Genomic DNA, 8,159 nt, shown 5'->3' on the forward strand with positions numbered 1-8,159 from the left:
TTGCTGTTTCTGCAGTGTTACAAGCTCAGGAGAGCGCTTACAGGGCCGAGTATCGTCGCGTCGAGACACTGCCAGCTGTACTCTGTCATTAGGTCATGGGTGCAAATATAGTGGAGCGGAGAAGGTAGCTTGACGCTCGAGTGTTGAATGCAATGCATGGAGGCGTATATTCATATTTATTTACTTGTCAGGAACCTTAATAGTTATTTTATAATATAGACAATAAATTGTGATACAATGTATTAAAAACATTTTGCGCCACCTTATTACACATGCATTACATTCAATATTCTCAAGCTTAACGCTTCCTTCGCAGCTCCACTATATTTGCACCCAGCTATGGGTGCAAACCTAGTGGACCAATAATATTTGGTGCACCAATAGTATTATATTCACTCCCTTCAGAGAATATAAACTAGTAGTGATTATCACGGTATATAGAAGACGGTAGGTGTCACGCGCATGTTTGTGCTAAATTTCCGGTGTAGCTGACGTCATTTTATATCCAATCATCTGTTTTTAACAAATAAGTTTCATAAAATAGTGTTAAAAACCTCGGTTGGTGGCGATGACGCAATCTAGCTGGCTGGCCACTGCGCACACATTTCATGACCCCAACCGTTTTCATCTAAATACCGTGGTTATTTTAATACTTGAATCTCGATGTTATGAAACTTTAAACTCATAATTCAGAACTTCACTTGGCAACAGTCAAATTTCAACTGAAAGATTGCATAATAATCGCATCAGTGACAATGACTGCAACGATTATGGCCAAACGATGATATTCCATCGATAAACGATTCAACGATTATCGCCATATTCCACCGATAATTGTTCAACGACTATCGTTTCAGCCGCACCAGAGACAACGTACCTTTAGTGTCTCTTCACACTTAGCTACGCTACGCTGAAATACGGTATTATCTCCCAATGTTAAGTCCAAGCTATGAATGTGAACAAGAAACATATTAAATGAATTTTTCAAGGTTTCTAGTAATCTATTTTATGTCTGTAATTCAAGTGCTCAGTGACTTTCCTTAAAAGAGATCAGTGGCTCCTTATACAATAATATTATTTTTCAAATTTCTATCTAGGGTCCGGTCTGCTCAGGAATTAAAATGAAGCACACACGTGTCGGGCCACATCTTGTGATCGAGGTTGTGAATAAGGAGGAGAGACTACACAATGCTGGGGTACAAATAGGAGTCAATGAAGAATTGAAATGCTTTTTGAAAGACATTCCCAGAAACTTGCTTTTCAAAAATATCAATTTCATTTTGAGAGGAGCTGTTGGTTTTATACCACCAAATAGAGATACCGATGTTGGCCATTACCGGGGGTATGTACTAAGAGGAAATGGAGCTTGGGAGATGCATGATGATTTAAGAGACACAGTTATAAATATTGATGGAAATGTAAAAATTAACGTGCATGTCCTCATTTATACTATTTAAAATGTGAAAGTCTTAGAATATTTTTTCTTAAAGAATTCATATCTACATTGTACTACCAAAAACATAATCGGTAACTAATATGAAATCACAATAAATTTATTCTGCAAGTAAACTACAGTTGATGAAATAATGTGACAAAATAGCAAATTTTCTTATCATTTTGTGAATCATAAACAAATCGTATTATCCATCATTGAATCAAATTATTCATATGTATGATAATAATAATAATATGATACAATAATTAGCTGAACAAATTCTAAATGTGAATGATATGTATATATGTATTTAAATGCTCCACTTTGTCATAATTTATTGTGAAAGGTTTCATTTTTGATGAGCAAACAGTGGAGCTGGTCTACTGAAAACTGAGAACTCACAGATACTATAGATAAATAAATATATATATATTTTTGACAATATAGGTAGTGAGTAATATAGTAGTACTGTGATCTTGTTGAAGGAAAGCAGGGATTAATCTGTTCTGTTCAGCCTTTGGAATTGCAATAATGTTAAAAAACTTAATTTTATACCTACCTTGCCAATTTTGTAATTTTGGAATAATGAATATGATGAGTGTTTTCTCTTATGTTTTGATTGGAAATAAGATCTAAATTAGATTCTATTTCTCTTGAAAAGTTCAAACTTTGAAATGGACACATGAAATATGTCATTCGAGCAGTGTAATTTATTGAAATTTTAATTATAATACTCTGTACAGTAATAATCTACAATAATCAATATTCATAACTGGACAAATTTCAATTATAAACATAAATCCAATTCACCACTTGAAATACTTTGATTGATATCGAGGATTTGTGGATTGTTCACAAGCCTAGTGATAAGATCTTTTAAATTAAATACTTGTTCGAATATGTAAACTGGAGGACAAGTCTTATCTTTTCAAATAGAATGAAGTTTTTTTGGCACTCATATCAAAAAAGTTCTTCTTTGAAATTAGTATAGTTTTATTATCGTACACAAAACAGTAATACAACAGTCCTGTTGTAACCTGTACACATTAAACGCCTTTCAAATGTTTTTATATACAGAGTGAGTTATATGTACGGGAGCACTTCAATAGGTCGGGGATTGTTGTAGATATAATACTGTAACTTCCAGGATAAGCTATTGGTCGAATACTCTATTTTTTGATATATAGCAGAATTTCAACCTCTAATAAGGTGGTGACTTGAGGGTTGTAACTCGAATATTTTTTTAATGTAAACACTCATTGTGTGATACATCATTTCAAATGCCTTCTTGAAACAAGAAAATGACATCAATAAAATTGTTCTATGATACTTATATCCAAAATTACGGCTGATTGAAGTTTTAGGCCTTGGCCTTGGAAGGATTGAATAAACTTCAGCCGCAATATTGGATACAAGTATCTTAGAACATTTTTATTGATATTATTTTCTTGTTTCAAGAAGGCATTTGAAATGATGTATCACACAATGGGTGTTTACATTGAAAAAATATTCGAGCTACAACCCCTAAGTCACCCCCTTATCAGGGGTTGAAATTCAGTTGTATGTCAAAAGGTAGAGTATTCGACCAATAACTTATCCTGAAAGTTACAGTATTATATCAATAACAGTCCCCAACCCCAACATACATATGACTAACTCTATATAAATAGTTACCGTATGCTTTATCACGGTAACCACATACTGATTATAAAAATTCCTTTTTACTTTCCTTGCCCTATTACCATAGGTAAGGAAAGTATTGCTTTCCAAAAAAATTAAGGACCCTAATTTCAAGTTTTCTATACGTTTCAAGGTCCCCTTAGCCAAAAACATGATTTTTGGGTGTTGGTCTGTGTGTGTGTGTGTGTGTGTTGTGTGTGTGTGTGTGTGTGTGTGTGTGTGTGTGTGTGTGTGTGTGTGTGTGTGTGTGTGTGTATGTGTGTATGTCTGTGAACACGATAACTCCATTCCTAATTAACCGATTGATTTGAAATTTTAAACTTAAGGTCCTTATGCCAAGAGGATCTGACAATAAGAAATTGAATAAAATTGAATTCAAAATGGCGGATAATTACTAAAAAACACATGTTTTTCACGGTTTTCTCGAAAACGGCTCTAAAGATTTTCTTCAAATTTATACCATGGATAGCTATTTATAAGCCCTATCAACTGAAATGAGTCTCATTTCTGGGAAAATTTCAGGAGCTCCGTAATATTCTTGAGAAAAATGGCGGATAATGACTAAAAAGCCTTGGTTTTCTCGAAAACGGCTCTAACGATTTTCTTCAAATTTATACCATGGATAGCTATTTATAAGCCCTATCAACTGACACGAGTCTCATTTCTGGGAAAATTGCAGGAGCTCCGTAATATTCTTGAGAGAAATGGCGGATAATTAGTAAAAAATCATGTTTTTCACGATTTTCTCAAAAATAACTTGACCGATTTTTTTCAAATTCATCCCCTGTATAGTTATTTATCAGCTCTATCAACTGGCATTAGTCTTCTTTCTGGGAAACTAATGGGGGGGGGGGTCCACCCCATCCTTGAGAAATAAACTTAGTAACCTCCTTCTCATGCATGAGGTAGGTAGGTAGCGCAGTTCATAAAAAGAACACATAGTCGAGTTATTTCATCTGTAGAACAGCTGTTTTGACGACTTTAAAAAAATGACGACTAAAAAATCATCGAATTTCACAGTTTACACAAAGGAAAAGTACTCTGAAACTATTATTTATACACATGTACAGAAGTCTGATCATAGTTTCAGATATGAGCAAGGAAAGTTGTGTGAGTGTACCACACCAGATTTTTTTACATATTATACATGTTCATTTTAATGTTTTTGCGCGTCCTTCATAGCCACTATAAAATGATACACTCCAGCATACTTTCTCATCAAAATTCCTGTATTTTTTACCGATAATTTAAACAAAATTATTTCTGAAAAAATTTATTGTTATATTATTTCTATTTTTCTGATACCACTTAGTTTAAAAACTATTCCTGTATCAGTTTTAAAATATATTCTTTTTGGTCCTCGCCTTCAATACTGGAGTGTATTGAATTGATTTTTTTTTGTATAAAATGTAATGATAGGTTACTCACATAGATTTAGATGAGAGTCATTAATGTATGCTGTTATGTAATACTAATGGAAAAAGTATTACGGGGCTCTGTTATAATACCCAACGGAGAATATATTTATGGAAAATATTTAGAACACTAATGCATTATTTCAAACAGGGACTGATGGAATAGATATGAAAATCAAACTCAAGTGATTCCAAAATGACTCTTCCAGTTGCAAAACTCTCTATCTTCTATTCTAAAAAAAATCAGGATAGGCAAAAAACTGTACACAAAATGGAATCAGGAGAAACCATGAGTCACATAATTAAAAAATCATGTGATAAATTAATAACAATGCCAATTCCATAGTTCAAAAGATATTGATCCATATTTAGGGAGTTTTGGGGTGGTTGTATTCTTGACATGACGACTGGATTATGATAGGGATATCGAGTTTTGCTGCATTAAAAATGATATAATTGAATTAACTGTGTGTACAAACTCATGTTAAACTAATGAAATGTTAAAAATTACAATTCAATAGTGTATAATTGTTTACAATTTTTACATGTCCATGTGAAATGTTATAAAGTTCGTCAAATGTATTGATTCAATATTTGTTTTTCACTAATACTATTGAAATAACCTTCCTGCTAAAGTGAAAGAGTTTTAAGGAAGAAATTATTGTTGAAACAGGTTAATTGAAGAAAACTTTTATTGATTACGAGCAGGTGTAACCTTTGCTCCGCAAGGGTCTGTTGAAAGCACAAATAGATCAAGTCTAACTTCGATAATTCCATTCTAAAAATTGAATGTAGGTATCATTCTATAAATTCGATACGATAACAATAGAAATTTCAAATTAATCAGTTCGATTGTCTCTTTAGGAGTGATGATGTGTCAAGCATTAATTCCCTATTCTGTGAATGTTAATTTACATTCATTATTTTATTTATATAAATGATTACAGTATTTATTTCTTTTCTCTACAAAAATTTTACAAATTGCTTCAATACAATAACAGGAACAAAATACACAAAGGTATACTTTGAATATTTGAAGGAATCTGAGTAAATACAGGATTGAATCTTTTTATTACAATAAATAAGTACAAGACTCACGGAAATAATTTGAAAACTCAATTAAAGATTTATTCATGAACTCGATTTCCTTATAGTATTTTTTATGTGTGTATATTTAAAATTATGATTTCAATGTGAATTAAATATATATATTGGGAATAATTGTATAATAAAGTTTATAATTTTGTAAAATACAAATACAATTTTTTGTAAATATTATTAAGTAAATAAAACCTTTTTCATTTCATAAAGAATCTTCCTATTATTTGTGTTCCATTCATCCTCACTTCAAAAAGGCAGAATTATTTTACATTTCAAGCTAGTTTCCACTTGAGATAAAGATAAAATAGGGTTTCCTGTTTTTTAAAGTGGCAGCTAGAGTGATCAAGAAGCCTTTCTGGTTTTAACAGCAAGATTGAGACCTGCATAGCCGGCGGAACATCCTCTATCTTTTCGAAGTAGGTAAAAGTAGATCATGGAAATTTAATTATAATTTGTAACCTTCTATGTGATTGGGTTATAATGAATCATTATAATATTGCTCACTTTGATAATTAATCCTACTATTGAAGAATTTCCACTAAGGCACTGAGTATCAATGCATAGAAAAGGTGAAATTTAATGAATATATTTTTTTATTTCAAGAGCAGTATTTTATTATATTTGATTTTCTGAATTTTAAACAGCTTGAAATTTATTTACTTAGAACAACTTTATTTTTTCAACAATTTTCAATGGAACAAGAAATTTTTTTACTAGAAAAACATTGAAGATTGAATGCCTTCAGAAGATCGAGTTTAGTATAGCACTTTCAAAATTGAGAAAATGTCAGATATCATGTTTTATAATTTGCCGACGATAAAATATATTGGAATATATGATGAAATGCTTTGTCTAAATACAAACAAGCATCCACCATGTAACTTCAGAAACTCAACTAATTCCAAAGTCATGCATTTGGCACATTTTTTAAAAACTGCATATTCTTGTAAGAAATAACGAGCACATTTATTCGAAACCTTGTTCTTAGGATTTGTTCCACTAGAAGCTATGATATAAGGCTTGGAATGTTCACCACCACTCCCCCCACAGCATAATTTGAGAAACTCGTCCAATTTCAATGTAATGGAGAGGAGCACATTTTCTAAAAACTGCATATTCTGAAAATGCATAACGAACACATTCATTTGATACCTTCTTCTTAAGATTTGTTCCACTAGAAGCCATGATATAAGGCTTGGAATGTTCAATACCACTACCCCCGCGATATAACTTGAGGAACTTGTCCAATTTCAATGTAATGGAGATGAGCACATTTTTTTAAAACTGCATATTCTTGTAAAGCATAACGAGCACATTTATTTGATACCTTGATCTCAAGATTTTATTAAGTAGTAGCCATGATATAAGGCTTGGAATGTTCAACACCACTCCCCCCACAGCATAATTTGAGAAACTCGTCCAATTTCAATGTAATGGAGATGAGCACATTTTTTAAAAACTGCATATTCTGAAAATGCATAACGAGCACAATTATTTGATATCTTGTTCTTGAGATTTGTTCCACTAGAAGCCATGATATAAGGCTTGGAATGTTCACCACCACTCCCCCCGCGCCATAATTTGAGAAACTCGTCCAATTTCAATGTAATGGAGATGAGAACATTTTTTAAAAACTGCATATTCTGAAAATGCATAACGAGCACAATTATTTGATACCTTGTTCTTGAGATTTGTTCCACTAGAAGTCATGATATAAGGCTTGGAATGTTCACCACCACTCCCCCCGCGCTTGAATTTGAGAAACTCGTCCAATTTCAATGTAATGGAGATGAGCACATTTTTTGAAAACTGCATTTTCTGAGAATGCATAACAAGCACATTCATTTGATACCTTGTTCTTGAGAATTGTTCCACTAGAAGTCATGAAATAAGGCTTGGAATGTTCACCACCACTCCCCCCGCGCCATAATTTGAGAAACTCGTCCAATTTCAATGTAATGGAGATGAGCACATTTTTTGAAAACTGCATTTTCTGAGAATGCATAACAAGCACATTCATTTGATACCTTGTTCTTGAGAATTGTTCCACTAGAAGTCATGAAATAAGGCTTGGAATGTTCACCACCACTCCCCCCGCGCCATAATTTGAGAAACTCGTCCAATTTCAATGTAATGGAGATGAGCACATTTTTTGAAAACTGCATTTTCTGAGAATGCATAACAAGCACATTCATTTGATACCTTGTTCTTGAGATTTGTTCCACTAGAAGCCATGATATAAGGCTTGGAATGTTCACCACCACTCCCCCCGCGCTTGAACTTGAGAATCTCGTCAAATTTCAATGTAATGGAGATGAGTACATTTTTTCAAAAATGCATATTCTGAATATTTTTTTCTGAAAGTGCATATTCTAAAAACACATTTTTAGCACATTTTTTCTATACCACTCTCAAATTATTTGCTTCAGTGGGTGGGGCTGGCATGAAGCTGGCCCTACCCACTAAATGTGCTTTTTTTAGGACAAGGGAATGAGCACATTTTTTTTAAAGTGTATATTCTAAGAGCA

Source organism: Nilaparvata lugens, chromosome 12 (genome assembly GCF_014356525.2).
Source record: "Nilaparvata lugens isolate BPH chromosome 12, ASM1435652v1, whole genome shotgun sequence".
NCBI lineage: Eukaryota > Metazoa > Arthropoda > Insecta > Hemiptera > Delphacidae > Nilaparvata > Nilaparvata lugens.